This window comes from Aplysia californica, unplaced genomic scaffold, assembly GCF_000002075.1.
Source record: "Aplysia californica isolate F4 #8 unplaced genomic scaffold, AplCal3.0 scaffold00501, whole genome shotgun sequence".
NCBI lineage: Eukaryota > Metazoa > Mollusca > Gastropoda > Aplysiida > Aplysiidae > Aplysia > Aplysia californica.
The window spans coordinates 608,133-613,895 of record NW_004797771.1 but is presented as its reverse complement, the minus strand read 5'-3'; the positions used below and the strand labels follow the sequence as shown (position 1 = coordinate 613,895).

The 5,763-nt window shown below is 41.6% G+C and overlaps 1 long non-coding RNA gene across 1 annotated transcript in view; it reads right to left on the bottom strand.

The window, feature by feature from the left end:
• Window positions 1–4,555: 4,555 nt before the first annotated feature.
• LOC106012789 overlaps window positions 4,556–5,763 on the bottom strand; it is a 10,995-nt gene continuing 9,787 nt past the window's right edge. The window contains exon 2 of the long non-coding RNA XR_004858957.1: window positions 4,556–4,826. This is a non-coding gene — a long non-coding RNA (uncharacterized LOC106012789). The remainder of the gene's footprint in view (window positions 4,827–5,763) is intronic.

Here is a 5,763-nt window from a genome sequence, read left to right as displayed (position 1 = left end):
ACGGCCACTTTCCATTTCCCCCCTTGCGTTTTTTTCTATATAATTTAACTGTGTAAAATGGGCACCTGTCCAACTCGGCCGCGGCCACCATATTTTAACACACAACCCCTATCACAGCAAACAATAAATAACACTTGTCTTAGACGACCACCTTAGTGACTCCATTACCCCCTGGCGTTGTGGGGGGAGCCGTCATAATTAAATCACCTGTCGTTGTTGTTAATGTACCTCCAACTCCAACCGATCATGTTGCGTAGGCCCCTCTCATTATTGACCAATAGGTAACAATTGTTCATCTGCTGGTGTGGTAAGCGTGTGATCCCTCGATAACCCATAAGCCCCGCCCAAAACTCATGCAAAAACCGTGAGATGAGTGGTCACTGTTCACCCAGTCTGTAACAAAGTAACAATGGACGTCAACATGAACTTGTGACAGAAGCGTCGCTTGTTCTCCTCGTGGTGGCGACCCATGTGTTTGTTTTACCATAGCACTTGGTCCTCCTTGTCTGACACTTTTCGTTTCATTGTCACCCTCGCACAAAAGCAACAACAAAATTTTAAAAAAGAAAGAAAAAACCCCAGCAAAAACAACAGCAACAACAACAACAACAACAATGCAGCTACTTTCGAGAGACTTCAGAGAGGAATGGGGGGTTTTTTTCCATCTTGATCAGTCCTGCCCAAGACACCAACTGTCTTATACGGCCACTTTTCTCCTCGACAATGGATGGCCGTCTTACACAGGTTCGAGTATTACCAAATAATGTTCCAATACATATTTCCCAGACAAATACCTCCTGTAGATGCTCCTGTCTGTGGGTGCTCCTCCGGCTAGTCCTCCTGTCCGTGGCTGGTCCTGGTGACGAAGACATGTCAGTTAATACAATTGTCTTGTGTTTCCGTTTTTGTTTCAGAAAAATAAAGAGTTGATATTATATTTTTACTACTGGTTTAAAAGGACATTATTAGACATCTGGAAGTAAATAAGTTTTTTATTTTTCCTTTTCAGCGAAATGCAATTAAAAGCCTTAGAGCTTGAAAATTGTTTTAAAATAAATACATTTATTTTTCTAACTTAACTTCAATGTTTGATTACATTATGCTATTTGGACTGGGACATCTGACTGCATTTCGTAGAAAGACAGAACAAAATGGTTTGACCACCTGTTACGTATGTTACCTAGCCAGCCAGCCTTGAGAACCTATAACACCAAGCACTCAAGCTATAAAGGAAGAGGAAGGCCACACAAAGGGTGGATTGAAGTTGTCAAGGAAGCCCTGATAAATCATAGTATCCGAACTGAAAGAGCTGCGGAGCCAGCCTACCATAGAAAACTGCATCTCCCCACTATGCATAATGACAACAGAGGATGAAAAAGTAAAAGTAAGTAATTGATCAATAATGTTCCGAGACATATTTCCCAGACAAATACCTCCTGTAGATGCCCCTGTCTGTGGGTGCTCCTCCGACTGGTCCTCCTGTCCGCGGCTGGTCCTGGTGATGAAGACGTGTCAATTAATACAATCGTCTTAGATCTATATAGTTTCCATTTTTTTCTTTCAGAAAATAAAGAGTTGATATATTTTTGCTACTGGTTTAAAAGGACATTAATAAAAATCTGTCAGTAAATACGTAGGCCTCTTATTATTTTCTCTTTTCACCTAAATGCAAAAATAAAACTTTTACCTTTAAATCAAAAGAACCGAAAGATATTTTTCTTTTTTCTTTTTTTTGTAGAGGTTTTACGGCGCTCACAACTGAATAAGGTCATATGACCACCATGGGGTGGATGTCAACAGAGAAGTTTTTACAGGGAGTCAGACTTACCAGAGCACAAAGTCTCTTTCGACTTTCAAAGCACCCCGGAAATAGTGGGTCACAAGAGTGTGACAAACATAAAAAAGTAGAGGAAAATGACGATAGTAAGGATTGGGAAAGTAAAAGAAGCAGTTCCCTGTTGTAGTTCAGGCACAGTTATGAGTATGACGTTGAATCTGCCCTTTTACAATTCTACTGTACATAAGAACTGGAGTAGGGTCAGACTCACTAAATCAGCGTCCGCGAGTAACGAAGTGCTCGCTGGCACTACCCGCAAACAAGCGGACGGGTAACGAGCCATCCGCTTGTGAAGAGTAGTTCGCTACTCGCTACTCATTGGACAGAGACAACAGTTCATTTAGCCAGCGAGCGGACGGGTGAATGGAGAGACTCCATGCATTCAAGCAGGCAGGCAGACAGACGGGGAGCGACTCCTATTGCATACTATTTACACCCTGCCCCCCTCGTAAAACATTCACCCTCCTGCCCCACATTGTAGCTAGGTGTTCATGCTAGAAACTGCTCTCCCCTCCCCCCCCCCCCCATAAAAAGGCCTTTGGAAATTCTTTTTTGATTGACTGAGCAGGTGTTTTACGGCACTATCGACCCAAATTCTTTAAACTTCGCCTTCAGGTTGAATTGGAACATACACAGTGTGAACCACACACGAGGTGAAAGGTTACACTCATAGTGCTACGTCACCAACCTCTCTCACTCCCTGTGGCACCGCAAGTGGCTTGAAACACTATGCGTAACTAACAAACAATAGACGGCAGGCCTAAAATCGAGTCGAATATCTCGTGTGCTAGAGTTAGTCCATTCGCCCGCCCGTTAAGTGAATTAAATTGTGGAGCGGACCAAAAAAAAAGAACTGACTTGAGGTCCGCAGTCTGCTCGCTGAGAGAGTAAAATTGTGGAGTGGACCCAAAAAATGAACTGTCTTGAGGTTCGCAGTCCACTCGCATGGCCGTCCGTTACCTGCTCGCTCTGACAGTCCACGAGTAATGAACCCGTCCATCCGCTCGCCCCAACTCTAATAAAAATGAGAAGGGTGGGGGGGTATTTTTAAAATTTTGCTTTAATTATAAATTAACAAATAATGTTCCAAGACATTATTTTTCAGACAAATACCTCTTGTAGATGCTCCTGTCTGTGGGTGCTCCTCCGGCTGATCCTCCTGTCCGTGGCTGGTCCTGGTGATGAAGACGTGTCAATTAATATAATCATATTGTATCTATACAATTTGTATTTTTGTTTCAGAATATACAAGAGGGGATATATTTTTACTACTGGTTTAACTGTTTAACTATGTCTCGACAGTTGCAGCGTCCGGCAGTCGAGCTCCATAACTATGGCTGGACCGATGCGAAGTCATTGTATTATGGTAGGAGCCGAATATAAAAAAGTATGAGCTAACAAACCTTTAGTTTGACCCAGAAGTCAAAGATAAATGAATTCTACCTCTGCGTAATGCTTAATTGATGGGTTTGACTCGAAACAAGTGGTTTTATAAACGTAATATGTCGGGTCGCATTTCCAAAAACACGAGAGAATTACGCGGAAACGTGATTCAAATTGCATGTTAAAAGGCTAGAAAAGACAATGAAAACGGGTCAGGAGATATGTTTTATTAGTTTTCTTTTTCACCAAAATGCGAAAACAAGTCTTTCACCTTGAAATAACAAAACCAATAGTTATTTTTCCTAATTTTACTTTAATGATTAATAAATAGTGTTCCAAGACATATTTCCCAGACAAATACCTCCTGTAGATGATCCTGTCTGTGGGTGCTCCTCCGGCTGGTCCTCCTGTCCGCGGCTGGTCCTGGTGATGAAGACGTGTCAATTAATACAATCATCTTACATCTATACATACAGTTTGTATTCTTTTCGTGAAAAAATAAACTGTCGCTAAAATATTTTTGCTACTGGTTTAAAAAGCATCAAAGACATTTTTAAAAATTTGTCCAAAAATATGTTTCATCATTTGTCAATCAATACTATTGTCTTACGTCTATACAGTTTGCCTTTTTTGTTTCAAAATATAAAAAGAGTCGTTATAATTTTACCACCAGTTTAAAAGGACAGAAGGTCATTAATAAAAACCTTTCAGTAAAAATACATTTTATAATTCTCTCTTTCCACCTAAATGCAACAATAAAACTTTTACCTTTAACTCAAAAAACTATAATAATGAACACCGAGACATATTTCCCAGACAAATACCTCCTGTAGATGTTCTGTCTGCAGATGCTCCTCTTGGTCATCCAGGTGGTCCTTAAGGAACAATCCAGTATACACACCACTCCAACATCATCACACTCAAACTCAAAATCAGCAGGAAGCTCTACCCACACCATTCTACCCCTGCAACCCCCCCCCCCCCCCTTCCCCCAAAAAAAGAAAAACCTACACTGCCCCCTCAACTACCTCCCGCCATGGCCATGGCAATATCGACAAAATTCTACTCTAACCTATCCACCTAGCTCCCTATCAACCTGTCTGCCTATCTCTACAGCCCCACTGCGTCACTTCAAGCCTGAGTGTGATATACGGAAATCGTAGAAGCAGACCACTTTGATACTTGTTGGACCAGAAAAGTGAACAAACCGTCTGATGTCACCAAACTTTGAACTGAAGGAAAGGGATAGAATTGCCTCGTCATCTTTCTAGTTCAGTGATCTCATATAGAGAAGCAGCTTTTAATTCTGTACAATATCTGAAACAGTACATCATACAAAGAATTTTTCTGGCGTTGAGTCCATGTTTTTACAGTCCTATCCGCACAATTTCCCACAAGCTTGAGAAATCAAAGTGCACAGTCAGCTGTTATAGTTGCCAGTTATCGTTCGCTGGTTTAACTGATGGAAGTCCATTTCAGGGTAGCTGTGGCAGTATATACTCATCTGGCTGGTTGTCTAAGAGTGAGTGGAAGGTCCGTGCTGTCTGGGCAGGGTGTCAGCTTCTTGGGTGACTGTCAGCTGTTGGCTTATGTGGGTGCTGGCTTTCTGTGAAAAATAAATTTGAAGTCAAATTAGTTATTAATTAAATTTTACAGTTTAAGCAAAGAAAAGCACATCCAAGGCAATAAAAATTATCAAAATGTAAGGAAAAAATACGACAGACAGGCACAAACTACAGGGGAAAGGAAACGAGAAGGTTTTGTCATTGACACCCCCCACCCACCGACAATAACAAAAGGCAATATATTGGGGGTTTTTGGGGTGGGTTTTTGGGTTTGTTTTTTTTAAAGTGTTTTACGGCGCTCACAACTGCATAAGGTTATATGAGCTCGCGGGACACATTAAACTTTTTCAGTTGGTAGGAAATTTTGAAATTTGCCCGGTTGGCGGTCAAAGCCTACTCTTATCGATTGGGAACAACCAAGGGATCTTTAACGTGTGCAACTTGCACTCGGGCCCTCTGAGATTTTTCGCCCTTGTCCGAGAAGGCAAGGTGCAGATCTTTCTTACCAGAAGATCAGGGGTGTGGCTGAAAGACAGCAGTAAGAAGAAACCAGGGAGAAGTAGAAAGGCTGCAGATAGAGTCAGAAGCTCACAGGAGGGGGCAAAGGAGGTGAGGGGGTGGGGGCAAAAAGAGGAGACGAAGGCAGACAATAGAACATTGCTAGAGAGCAGGCAATGAGGTGAAACGAGACAATTTTAGAGAAGAATTTTTTTGGTCGCTACCCGGACTCGAACCCGGGACCTTCGAATGAGCGGCCAACACCCTAACCTCTAGGTCACGAGAGCCCCCATATTGGTTTTTGATTTAGTATTATGTTCTATATCGCTATAGAGAAAATCTGCTCATGTATTTGCCACATAGATCTACAGATTTTCCAAACAACTTTTCTTACTACTGATTAAAAGGATGGACAAACATTTACAAAAAGCTGTCTGCAAAATTATGAGTTAAAAATGTTCACTTTTTTACAACTTTGAT